General features: G+C 40.1%; 1 pseudogene; it reads left to right on the forward strand.

The window, feature by feature from the left end:
• The first annotated feature begins 1,265 nt into the window (after nt 1–1,265).
• LOC138416854 (prostaglandin F synthase 1-like) lies at nt 1,266–13,162 on the forward strand (annotated as a pseudogene).
• The last annotated feature ends 454 nt before the right edge of the window (nt 13,163–13,616 follow it).

Below are 13,616 nucleotides of genomic sequence, written 5' to 3' on the forward strand. Positions count from 1 at the left end.
TTGAGGGCAGGAGGAGAAGGGGACGACAGAAGATGAGATGGCTGGATGGCATCACTGACAATGGATGTGAGTCTGAGTGAACTCTGGGAGTTGGTGATGGACAGGGAGGCCTGGCGTGCTGCAATTCATGGGGTCACAAAGAGTCGGACACGACTGAGGGACTGAACTGAACTGAACTGAAAGTATGGTCTGCAGTGCTTGGTCATAAGAGGGGCTAGTGGACAAGTCTCTAGACTGGAAGCTAGAAAGTTTGCTGTCTATCTTGCCTTTAGAATAGATGTAACAAGGTACTGGACTTATACTTTGAGGTTCACTATTCTAATTTATAAAATGGAAAAATTATTAAGAGACATTTTGCTGATAGAAGACAGAATTTATTTACTTCGTAGAGCACACTGGGTTGAGGGGAGGAAAGCAACAGGACTGTTAGTTAAGCTCATGGGCTCATTACCAGGTACATCCCCGAAAGTGAATGTCACTCAGTCGTGTCTGACTCTTTGCAACCCCATGGACTGTACAGTCCATGGAATTCTCCAGGCCAGAATACTGGAGTGAGTAGCCTTTCCCTTCTCCAGGAGATCTTCCCAACCCAGGGACTGAACCCAGGTTCCCTGAATTACAGGCAGATTCTGTACCATCTGAGCCACCAGGGAAGCCCATCCCCAAATGTCCATGCATTTAATAAAAATTCGAACTAGACCCAGCAGAACTGTGTTATACTCACTATCTACCTCTTTGAAATGGGAAAGATTTTGAATCACATAAAAAGCAATGGTACCAGGGTCCAGCCCCAGTTAGATCCAGGGTATCCTCAGGGTGATGGCATCGGCGACTGAGAGACTGATAGAGAGATAGGAAAAGAATGTTTTAGTTAAGAAAATAGAGGAGAGAAAGAGGCTGATATTCCTTGGTTTATGCAGAAAGCCAATAAAGCCCCAGCACGGAACTTGCACTGTTCACATAAGCCACAGGCGCCCTCTTGAATCTCGGAAGGTGCCCCACCTTGGGCACCTTCTCAAGTGAGTCTTAGAAGCCCAGGCAGAGAAGTGAACTCAGAGGGCCCCTGCGCTCCAGGGAGTCAGCCTGAAAAGAAAGAACAACATGGGGAGACCAAGCTTCAGTGAGCAAGGCCCGCAACTTTATTTTCCAAGGGAGCTTATGTACCTTGAGCTGTACATAGAAAATAATGGAAGATGCAGAGTCATGCGGGGTCAGCAGTCCTGACCCTTATCGAGACCAGGCTTTCTTTCTGCATTCCTTCCGACATGCAAAGGTCTCAGGTGATTTACATCACCTTCTGGCCAGGAGGCCTGCTAACATTTTATGACCCTTTCTGATAATGATTAGTCAACCAGAAAACTTATGTTCTCCAAAGGTGATTTTTCTAAAGTCAGGTGCCACTCTCCAAAAGCACTAGATAAGGTTACATTCCTATAGGGTAAGGGTTTAGTGGGCTATAACATGGAAAGAATTTATTAACTCGAGGTCTGATGTGGTTAAATCAAAGGCTACAACTTATTTTTTTTCACATACCAGCTATATTAATTAATGTATATTCTCAAAGACATAATGGGTAAGGGATATGGAAACTTAGCAGCAAGTATTGGCTCAACAATGAAACCCTCAACCAGTGCTATTCTAATAATTTCTTAACTACCTGAAAGGCTCTATATTTTTAGAATATTATAGGCTTCCCGTGCCTCTCATGGTTGGGAGGCCATAAACAATCACATGTGTAACTGCAAGAGTCTGAACAAGCCTGTCAGGCAAACTAGAAAGTCATCAGAGGGGTTTGGATTGGAACACTCTATTATGCCCAGGAGACTTATTAACTAAAGCTGTAAGTTGATTTTCTTTAGAGAAAGGTGGTTGGGGATAGCCTCCCGTTAATGTCAGAGGTGTTGGTGAGAGGCATGAAATAGTAGAACAGACAGATTCTGCTTTTGGGGTAGATGCTTGAGCAGGTCCAGGGGGTCCCTTGAGTCCTGATACGCCTTTGCCTATCAGGTCTCTTCCTCATGACCTTTGCCATGGGTGGGATCTCTCATGCTGGCTCCTGGCAAAATGGAATATTATTGAGCATTGAAAACAAAGTTAACCCATTTGCAATCACACAGAAGAACTGGGAGAACATTAAGCTAAGTAAGCCAGAAATAGAAAGACAAATACTGCATGATATCCTTGTGGTGGAATCCTAAATAATAGTACTTGAGAAGAGAGAGTAGAGGTATGGTAAGCAAAAGCTGATGACAAGACTGGGAAAAATGGAAAGATGTTGGTCAAGGGTACAGACCTTCAGTTATAAGATGCATAATTCTGGAGACCTGATGTACAGAAAGTTTACTATAGTTAAAAATAATGGGCTATATCTTGAGATTTTTTAGAGACTAGATATAAATCTTCCTATAAGCACCGCCAAAAGGTAGCTATGTGAGGTAGTGGGTCTGTTGACTAGCTTACTTGTGATAATTATTAAGAATGGATACTTACATGAGTAAGTACAATCCAGGATGAAGCTCAAACTAGAATCAAGATTGCTGTGAAAAATATCAATAACCTCAGATGTGCAGATGACACCACCATAATGGCAGAAAGTGAAAAGAAATTAAACAGCCTCTTGATGAAGGTGAAAGTGGAGAGTGAAAAACCTGGCTTACAACTCCACATTTGAAAAACTATGATCATGGCATCCTGTCCCATAACTTTATGGCAAATGGATGGGGAAACATGGAAACAGTGACAGACTATTTTTTTTTTTTTGTCTCCAAAATTACTGTGAATGGTGTGTAGCCAGGAAATTAAAAGACACTTGCTCTTTGGAAGAAAAGCTATAACCAACTTGGACAGTGTATTAAAAAGCAGAGATATTACTTTGCCCACAGAGGTACATAATGTCAAAGCTATGGTTTTTCCAGTAGTCATGTTCATGTATGGATGTAAGTACTGGACCATAAAGAAGGCTGTGCACCAGAGAATTGATGCATTTGAACTGTGGTTTTTTTTTTTTTTTTACTTTTATTGTTTTTTTTTAGTTTTTTTTTTTAGTTTTTTATTTTTTACATTTTAAAATCTTTAATTCTTACATGCATTCCCAAACATGAACCCCCCTCCCACCTCCCTCCCCATAACATCTTTCTGGGTCATCCCCATGCACCCCCCCCAAGCATGCTGCATCCTGCGTCAGACATAGACTGGCGATTCAATTCACATGATAGTATACATGTTAGAATGTCATTCTCCCAAATCATCCCACCCTCTCCCTCTCCCTCTGAGTCCAAAAGTCCGTTATACACATCTGTGTCTCTTTCCCTGTCTTGCATACAGGGTCGTCATTGCCATCTTCCTAAATTCCATATATATGTGTTAGTATACTGTATTGGTGTTTTTCTTTCTGGCTTACTTCACTCTGTATAATCGGCTCCAGTTTCATCCATCTCATCAGAACTGATTCAAATGAATTCTTTTTAACCGCTGAGTAATACTCCATTGTGTATATGTACCACAGCTTTCTTATCCATTCATCTGCTGATGGACATCTAGGTTGTTTCCATGTCCTGGCTATTATAAACAGTGCTGCGATGAACATTGGGGTACATGTGTCTCTTTCAATTCTGGTTTCCTCGGTGTGTATGCCCAGAAGTGGGATTGCTGGGTCATAAGGTAGTTCTATTTGCAATTTTTTAAGGAATCTCCACACTGTTCTCCATAGTTGAACTGTGGTTTTGAAGAAGACTGTTGAGAGTCCTTTGGACAGCCAGCAGTTCAAACTAGTCAATCCTAAAGGAACTCAACCCTGAATATTCCTTGGAATGACTGATGCTAAAGCTGAAGCTTCAACACTTTGGCTACTTGATGTTAGTGACAACTCATGGGAAAACACCTTGAATCTGGGAAAGATTAAGAGCAAGAGGAGAAGGAGGGGACAGAGGATGAGATGGTTTGATGGCATCGGCTCAAAGGACATGAGTCTGAGCAAACTCTGTGAGATGGTGAAGAACAGGGAAACCTGGAGTGCTGCAGTCCATGGGGTTGCAAAGAGTCAGACACGACTGAGCAAGTGAATAACAACAATAACTTATATGAGAATATCACATTGTACAGCTTGAAAAGATACCATTTTTTTAGGGGGTGTATTCTGTGTGGCTTTACTGATAGGTAGAAGTCTCAGAAGCTTTCACCTTGGTTCTTGGTACTTTTACCAGGCACCTTGTAACTTTGCTCCTTTTGCTTCAAACACCTCCCATTATAAATCATATTCATGACTACAACATTTTGTTGAGTCCTTTGAGTTCTTTCATCAAATCACTGAACCTAAAGGTGGTTTTGCCGTCCTCTGATACCAGCAATCAGCCACTGATCACCTGAAGTTGAAGGGTTCCTGGCTAGTGTTCATTTTAATTACTTATTAGGAATGTTAAGGGAAACTGTCATGGGTTCATCACTATACATACAGAACTAACAAAAGACACAGAAAAAAGTTGACTCTTGGGAAAACCAAAGCTTGTGCCTAGCAATATCTTATGTGGGTATTCAACTTGTACCTTTGTTGCTTATGTAGGTTGCCAAGAGGGATGCTCTGGGATTCACCTCATTTGCTATAGAGGTTGGGTTTCACCATATTGACTGTGCTCATGCCTACCAAAATGAAGAGATTGACCAGGCCATTTGAAGCAAGATTACAGATGGCATTGTGAAGAGTGAAGACATATTCTGCACTTCAATGGTACTGTGTGTATTGTGTGTGTGCCCGTGTGCAAGTGATTGTGCCAATCACTTTTAACAATTACAGACAATTACATAATAGGGTTCTTTGGTTAGAAGTTGTTTGCTGAACTATGCTAATTGGTATATTCCTAAAGTATTAGTTCCCTGGTGGTTCAGTGCTTAAGACTTGGTGCTTTACTGCCATGAGCTGGGATTCCATCCTTTTTTTGGGAAGTAATATCCCACAAACTACGCAGTAAGACAAAAAAATATAATTACCTCGTGTATTATTAACGCAACTTTCTTTCTTTAATCTCTACAGCTTTGGTTAACTTCCCTTTGATCACAGTTGGTCCAACCAGCCTTGGAAAAGTCACCAAAAAATCTTCAACTGGACTACGTTGATCTCTATATTATGCATTAGCCGCTGGCTCTGAAGGTTAGAAATTTGTGTGATCACATCAATGTTATATCTTGTGTTAAAATGTGTATCAACTTGCATGGATGGTTGAAGAAAGATTTTTCTTAGTAGGTTGAAGGGGCAATTATACTAGAGTAGAATCCCCCAAATAATTATTTGTAATCATCTTTTTACTGAGTTTTTTGAAAGGAGTTAATAGTCTGAGGCTCTGCCTGAAAAACTAAAGGAAAGAGAAATCAGCCAGTTCTGCACACAGTCCTTGTTATGACTCCTGAGTGTCTGGAGATTTCATGAACCAAGAGTTTGGTGCAGCTGTGGTGAGCATGACACTGCCTTACATTGAACATGATGAGTTAATCTTGTCTTCTACTCTTTCAAGTTGAGGAGATTTGGTGGTGCTTCCTCTGGGTGAGTCAAATCTCTTAATTGTATAGGAAGTTGGGAGACATGGCCTACACGCTTGTCTGTCTTCACGATGAGGTTTGTAGACTGCACTTAGCCATTAAAAATGGTGGTTTACTTAGAACTCTTGGTTTCAAGTTATAGAAATAAACTCAAGCTATGTAATGCAAAATCGCTTAGTGGACTATGTAGATGGCAAGTCCCAGACACAGAGTGTTTGAGGATTTTCAGCAGTGTTCAGAAATGTCTCCTTTCTTCTATCCCTTATCAGGACACTACTCATGATTTACTTTATTTTTTACTGAACATTTTCCATTGGAGGCAAATATGACCTTGGGGCAGTTTGAGGTTCATGGTCACAAATATTTGAGAGCATGTGTGGATCACCCATATTTCATATCCACCTAAAGATAGCCTTGCAGCTCCCATGTCTGCCCTAGGGCACCTGATGCTCAGAGGGAAAAGAAAGTCTGATATCTAGCCATATGAAGACTATAATTTTTATTCTGGAAATTATGTCATGTAACTTACTGCCATTTCCAGCCCAAAAAGGCATTTCAAAATAGACAAGTACAAGTAGCAGACAAAATACAGAGAGGTCATTGTGAGTCCCTTTTAAGACCTAGAAATATTGTATTTATTACAATGTATATTGAGTGTAAGAGATTGGAATAAGCCCCCTGCCTAAAGGTATTGCTGATAACTCCATATATGCATATCACTTTGCAAATATCAGTATTTAGAAATTTGTGAAGCTACCTGATGAAGGTTTGATCCCTGGTGCCTGGCAACCTGGCTAAATGCAGAGAAATTATTGTGTGACATCAATGACTGCTTCTGTTCCAGCCAGTGGAGGAATTATCCCCCAAAGATGAAAATGGAAAACTGATATTTTACCCAGTGGATCTCTCTCATACATGGGAGGTGAGTCCAGGGAGCTGAGAATGAGGGGCGAAGTCAGCAGAGGGGGAACCTCCTTCATTTCTTCCACCTGTGAGAATGGGCTGTGGACCATCAGACTCAGCAGTTCATGAATCTAAGGGCACGGATGCTGGGGTTGTGGAGAGGAAACCATTGCTGAAATGTTCACAGAGAGGAAGGGAGGAAGAGAATATGGGGGCAGTGTAGACAGGCATCTTTTTCCTTCTATGTGATATGACTTCTCAGGAGTTTTTCAAAGGTGGGGCAGTAATTTCTCTTTTTATATCATGACCTTCTTCCCGATTTTTCTTCTTGATAGTCAAGGGTAACTCTTGATGGATGAGTGTGATTACTGATGTTTTTCAGCATTAATTCTTGTTCTATTGCCCATTCCAAGTGACTGTTCACCACCCCTCCCCCCCAGGTCTTGGAGAAGTGTAAGGATGCAGGGCTGACCAAGACCATCAGGGTGTCCAACTGCAACCACAAGCAGCTGGAGAAGATCCTGAACAAGCTGGGGCTCAGGTACAAGCCTGTTTGCAACCAGGTGAGCAGCTTGGCTCCTCTCCCTCCTGCTCTTCACAACCTCCTTCTTGCCCTGGAGCCTGATGTCTGTCTGTCCTCCCCTCCTGTTCATCCGACCTTTATGGGCAGAGGATTCTAGAGAGTAGGATCTCTCTGGTGGTGTGAATAGAATCTATAACCGTATCTCTGTTTACAAAATTCTGGGTGGAAAAGTGGGATGCTTTCCTTCTAAACTGTGGGTAGAACCCAGAACTAGAGGAAGGAGGCATTTCCTTGAGATGAAAGGATGACCAGATGGAGGCGAAAGTGCCCTGGAGTGATCTGCATACAGGAAGGAAGATGAGGAAAACATGGAATCAGAAGTAAATTAATAAAGTAACAAATCAGCTGAGATGGGTGTTAAGGGTTTGTGTGGGGTTCTGATGTCTGAATTCTTGGTCTTGGTGTCTCAGCATTTATGAGTCTTAAACAGGGAGCACAGTTCAGAAAAATGTGCTGCAGGTAATGAAAATCATCCAGTTTACAGGGTGAAGTTAAAAGCTCAAGGTGATACTAACAATCTATGAATATTTACTCAGGACCATCTACTCAAATGTAGAGCCCAGCTTTTGATTATTCAGTCTTGGACTGGTTCTGCCATACATGTCTATCATAAAATTAACTGTATAAATACACCTTTCTCTATTTCTCTGTTGATGTTGACATTTCCAGTTTACATTTAATGATGTAGTCTTTCCTTTAGCCTTTGAAATCTTTTAGTCTTTCTCTGTTATATTAATATTGCCTTTGCATATAATCTGACAGTCTTCTCTGTGGGTGTTCTACAGGTGGAATGTCACTCTTATCTCACCCAGAGCAAACTGTTGGATTTCTGCAGTTCACATGGAATTGTTCTTGTTGCCTATGGTGCTCTGGGATCCCAATGAGTAAAAGAATGGTATTGAATCCTATCGAAGATACCTGGGAGTTTCCATAAAATTCAATTTTTGAAGAAATATTTTAAATTATACAGTACTCAGATAACTCTCATAGGCAGAGGCGAGAGAGGGGAGGGATGGAATGAATCCTTCTTTTTTATCTTCCCATTACACAGCCATTTTTTCTATGTTGTATTAGATTGTCAACTTATCAATAACAAATGTCTGCATTGAAATCTATATAGAATCCCCCAGTTGAGACCAGAGACACAAGCTTATGTCATGATTTACTTATTGACTAATGAACATATTTCTAAAAATAGATATTGCAATCTTCACTTATCTCATATCTAAAATTGAGATGATAATATGTCTATGTCTATCATGTAAGAAAAAATTTCAATTTGAAGCATTTTTTTGACATCTATAGACACATAATGATAAAATAAATGTCTCTTATTTTGAGACTACTCAATTTTTATCAATACCTTGAAAAGTTAAATTTTAAAACAATTTCTGGCCTTTTCCTTCTGTTTTTCTATTCATGCCCTTGATTTTAGAAGAAAAGCAATATCTGAGAATTAAAGAAAATATACAAAATTTGGCAATCTGGTCTCAACCTAATAATCTATCTGAATCACCTGCAGAGCTTTGTAAACACAGACTGGGAGGTGACACAGTTGAAGTTCTGTTCAGTTTGTCTTCAGCTCAGCCATGGAATTTATACTTATTACTACATCCTAGTTGATAGTGATGATGCCGGTCCTTGGACCATACTTTCAGAAGCTCTGGTTTAGAGTCTACCTTTTTAGTCTGTAGGGGAAGCCTACTTACAAAGTAAGTATTCAGTCTCAGCTCTTTGGCATTTCTGAATTTCCTTCCAGGGTGAACTTGGACCTGCCCGTTCTCTCGGAGGAACCAGTTCTCTGTGCCATTACCAAAAAGCACAAGAAAACCCCACTCTGGTTGTCCTTTGCTGCTAGATACAACGTGGGGTTGTGGTCTGGCCAAGAGTAACAATAAGAAGTGGATCAGTGAGAACATACAGATGATGAGCAGGGCTCTGGGCAGAGGGCTCCTAAGGAATATTTTTCCTAAGGGTCATTCTTTGTTCAGCTCTCAAGACTACACTTGAGTCAAGACAAGTTACTTCTTCTTCCCTGTGCATGAATGCCTTGTGTATATTCCTGATGGTTTTCTCCTCCAGATTTGGCAACAGGAGAGACAGTATGGCTAGATAGGGTTAAGATTGGACAGAAAATAGAGATCTTAGTTTTAGAGTTATATCAACAATTTATTCTGTTACCTCATGTAAATGATATCTTATTTTCTCTGTTCTCAATTGATAAAATTTCATTATGTGTTTTTTTTAAGACTGTTTGAACTGCTCTAACAAAATACTACAGATTGAGTGGCTCGGAAAAAAAAACAAACAAACAAACACTAAATTTGTTTTGCACAGTCTGAAGCTGGAGGTCTGAGGTCAGGATGCCCTTGTCATCGGGTGAGGGCTCTCCTCTAGGTCACAGCCTTCCCTTGTATCTTAACATGGTGGAATGGACAACAGCTCTCTCCAAAATCTGCTTTATGAGTATGATATTGTTGAAATCTCATCCATGAGGGCTCTGCCATCATGATCTAATCACCCCAAAGGCTCTATTTATAACACCATCAACATGTAAATTTGGGGACACAAAAATTATGGCAGTGTTCTTTAACCTCCTAATCATTATGGTTATATTTTGTATTTCCCTGAATACTAATACATTTTCATCTTCACACATTTAATCTTTTTGAGTTGCTGTCTTTGAGAAATTTCTCTTCAAGACTTTGTCCACTTTAGCTATGTTGTTTCTCTTTTGACTTCTGTGTAGGAGACTATTATTGTACTTTAGCCATAGCTGTAGAGGAAACTCTCCCCAGTTTCAGGATTTAATGCAGAGATGACTTCTGCATTTTTTGATTCTGTGGTTTGCCAAACAGCCTGCACTCAGCTCAGCTGTTGTCCTCTCGGCTGGGCTCTCTCATGCATGTTCAGCGCAGAGCAGCTTGGCAGTTCTGCTTTAGCAGGTGGATGTGGCTCTTGTCAAAGGATGCTGTATAGTTTTTCATATATAATTGGCGAGAATAAGTCTTTGTCTTAGCACTGTTGTATGATTGCCAGTCAGTGAGTGGGGAAAAATCTCTTCCTTTGGGGTCACAAAGAGTTGGACACACTGAGCGACTGAATAACACCAAGTGTCCATATTTTCCACAGATTTTCATTGTCAATTCTGTCATATATCAAGTATCCATAAGTACATTTCTGCCCACTCTTTTCTATTTAGCTTTTCAGTTTTTTGTACTGTGTTACTAAAGTGAAAAATGTCTTGCCTTTCAGTATGGTATGTTCTGTTTTAAGGATGTCTTAACTGCTTTTGACTAGCTCTTCTCTCATTTAATATTTGTATCACTATACTGACTTCCACAAGAGAATATGTGTTTAAGTCTTTGGTTCATGTTGCGTTGAAACATGAGATCACTTTGGAGAAAATGAATTTCTTTATAAAATTGAGCTTTCCATTTCATTGTTATGATGTGAATTTTTAATAATTTGTTGTTCCTTAATGTTTAAGCACTTTTCATAACTTTGTCCACAAAGGCATTTATATAAAGTTTTTGTTAGATTTCTTTATAGATTGTGAGTAGTTTGATATCAGATTCCTGAACAGGCTTTCAAGCGGAGCCTCCTCCCCAAACTGCTTCAGCTGAATGCTGTCACCCTTAGGGCTTGTTGGGGAGAGGCAATCAGTCTAATGTCAGCTCAGGTTCATTATCGAGTCAGGAGTGTCTAAAGCAGTGTGTTTGGAAAAAAAAATTTTAGATTTTTTTTTTGTCTCAAGTAATTCACTTAGAAAGATAAATGACTGATGCAGTGTAATCTTTTTGAGGTGGACAGAGAAGGAGAAGGTGTGGGAAGGAGAGGTGAGAACTCAGCAGAGGGTCCTAGGTTGCTCACCTGGAAGCTGAGGACAGACACCGCTTCCCTGTCCCCTCTTCTTGTCTCCATTCAGCTGGAAAGTCCTCCAGTTCCCAGGGGGAGGCCAGCTCCTTGAACGAGAGGTTAACGTGATTATTCCTTCCTTCCAGGTGTTTGACTTTGAACTGACTCCAGAAGACATGAAGGAAACTGATGGCATCAACAGAAATATGAGATATTATGAATTTCTACCGTAGGTGACTTGCAGGTGTTTCACACATACACTGTTTTCTGTAGCAGGCAGGTCAGCAGGGGAATTACACTTTTTAAAAGCTTAATTCTAGGAAGACAGTTCTGATTTCCAGCTTAGGAATCTACTAGGGGCTTTCTACAGACCTCAGACCAGAGGTTTCCTCCAGGGCTCCATTTCTCACCAACAGAAATGTGACTGGGGCTCAAGACAGCCCATCAGTAAAATCCCCTGAGTTGACATCATGGTGAATTCACTACTTTGTACCCCTAATCCCTGTGCTTGGTGTACTTCCTCTCAGGTTTGAGGAACCCAGTAGACACTGAGGGCACAGTGCCTGCCGCTCAGTATTCTTTCAGTGTTCTTTGAACACGTTTAATCTTTATTTTTTTTTATACCAGGGGAAAATTATTGTATTAATAATAACTGTATAATAATGAATCCATCATGAATTGCATTCAAGTTTTGTTGTTGTTTTTAGTCACTCACTTGTTTCCAACTCTTGGTACTTCATGGACTATAGCCTGCCAGGCTCTTCTGTCCCTGGGATTTCCCAGGCAAGAATACTGAAGTGAGTTGCCATTTCCCTCTCCAGGGGATCTTGCCGACCCAGGGATCAAACCCATGTCTCCCGCTTCACAGGTGGATCCTTTACCACTGAGCCACCTAGGAAGCCTGCAATCATGATAACCCCACAAAACTATAAAATGTATTGTGGATGTTTTTATGGAGGAAGGTCCTAGAAAGGCCAACATCCATCAGTGCTACAATGTCACATGGGCCTGCCTCCACCTTGTCCCCTATGTGTCTGGTGGACATTCTCCCTAATAGGAATTTCTTCACCAAGACACCATCTGCTTCCTACAAATCTATCTCTTCCCTATTACAACTCCCATGTCCTTATCCTTGTTATCTCATAAAACTGAATTACAAGTAGATCATGAGCTTAACTGACCCTCCAGTGAGTGAATGCCTAGCAGGACACACTCAGATAAGATCATCTGGGTCTCTCTGGTTTCTTGGGTCAAGACTCAGGCCAGAGTTGTATTTGTCCATTAGGGGTCTACCCCCTGGGGAGCCCCTACCTTCTTGACTTTGATTTAGTCACTAACATGGGATTCCAGCTGCCTATTTACTGCATGAGGATGTCAGGATTGAAGACACAGAATACTAATCAAACAGGAAGAATTTGGAATGGTGTTTAGAGAGAAGGGAATACCAATTATTGGAGAAATGAAGATTTCCTATCCAATGAAAGATGTCAAAACTCTCCCTATTGTTTGTATAACTGTATCATGCTTCTGATAAAAGACATGATAATTGGAAAAAAAGGTGGTAAGTTACTTTTCTGTACTTTAAGAGTTTTAAGTATAGTTGTATGCTTTCCTTCATTAGGCTGTGAATGCCTAGACTTATTTATCTTTGTGGGCTCGGGTCCACAGCCTGGCTCCTGGCCCCTGGAAGCACTTAGAATGCACTCTTTAATGAATTGAATTGAAAAAGACAAATTCTGAAAGAAAAGTAGAAACATGGAAAAAGAAAAAATTAGTAATAGTAATTAGTGAATAACCAGTGGCTTATTCCATTGTAAATTAAAAAATTAGTAATCCCACTTCAAGCTGTATGATTGATTATTCAGGTGCATATGGTAGTGCTCGGATTGGTGACAAGTAGTTCCTTAATGGAGGCACTCTGCATTTTGGGATCTGCTCAGTATTGCTTATTGATAGATGTGTGAAAAAGAGTCAGACGTTCCACCTGTGTCTGGAATGACTTCCACAGTTAGCCCTAGGTCTTGCGCTCTCATAAATTGTAAACTACCTGTCACAATGGAGTGAATATCACACATGAATGTTGGAACTGGACGTGCAGGTGCCGTGTGTATATGGAGCAGGCATCTGCTTGTGAGAAGGAGGGGTGCGTTTATAGATTTAGACAAATATATCCTGACTGCATCTATAGAGTAGCAACTTTTGAAACATGACAGATTTAATAAATTAACGCTCTTCCTCTCTTTCAGTGGTGTTGGCCATCCTTAGTATCCATTTTCTGAAGTATATTGACTCTCACCTCTCACTGTGATTCTTTGAGAATTACTTGCTTCTAGGACTATGAAGAGGATTTTTGTACTTGGTGAAGGTGCTTAAATGAAGTATTTGAATGTTTCAGAGCTTGTCTTTCCTTAAAAAAATAAAAAGGTTATGAAACAAAGACTTCAAAGTAAGAATACTATTTTTTTCAAAATTAAAAAATACAAATTGCAGAAAATTTGGAAAACAGAATGGAAGTGATAGAGTATAAAGATAAGCTGTGATTAACCCATTTAATAATACTTAAATTTGGTGCCTTAACCTTATCATTTTCCTATAGAAATATGTGTGTATTTTCATTTACAAAGAGAAAAGATCTTTAATCTACAACTTGTTTACTTGTTTTTAACTTAGCGTAAATATCTTGATAAAATAAAAGTATGACTTAAAAAATCCAGTATTATATTTTGCTTACTGTAAAGCAGCA

This window comes from Ovis canadensis, chromosome 13 (genome assembly GCF_042477335.2).
Source record: "Ovis canadensis isolate MfBH-ARS-UI-01 breed Bighorn chromosome 13, ARS-UI_OviCan_v2, whole genome shotgun sequence".
In the NCBI taxonomy this organism is placed as follows: domain Eukaryota; kingdom Metazoa; phylum Chordata; class Mammalia; order Artiodactyla; family Bovidae; genus Ovis; species Ovis canadensis.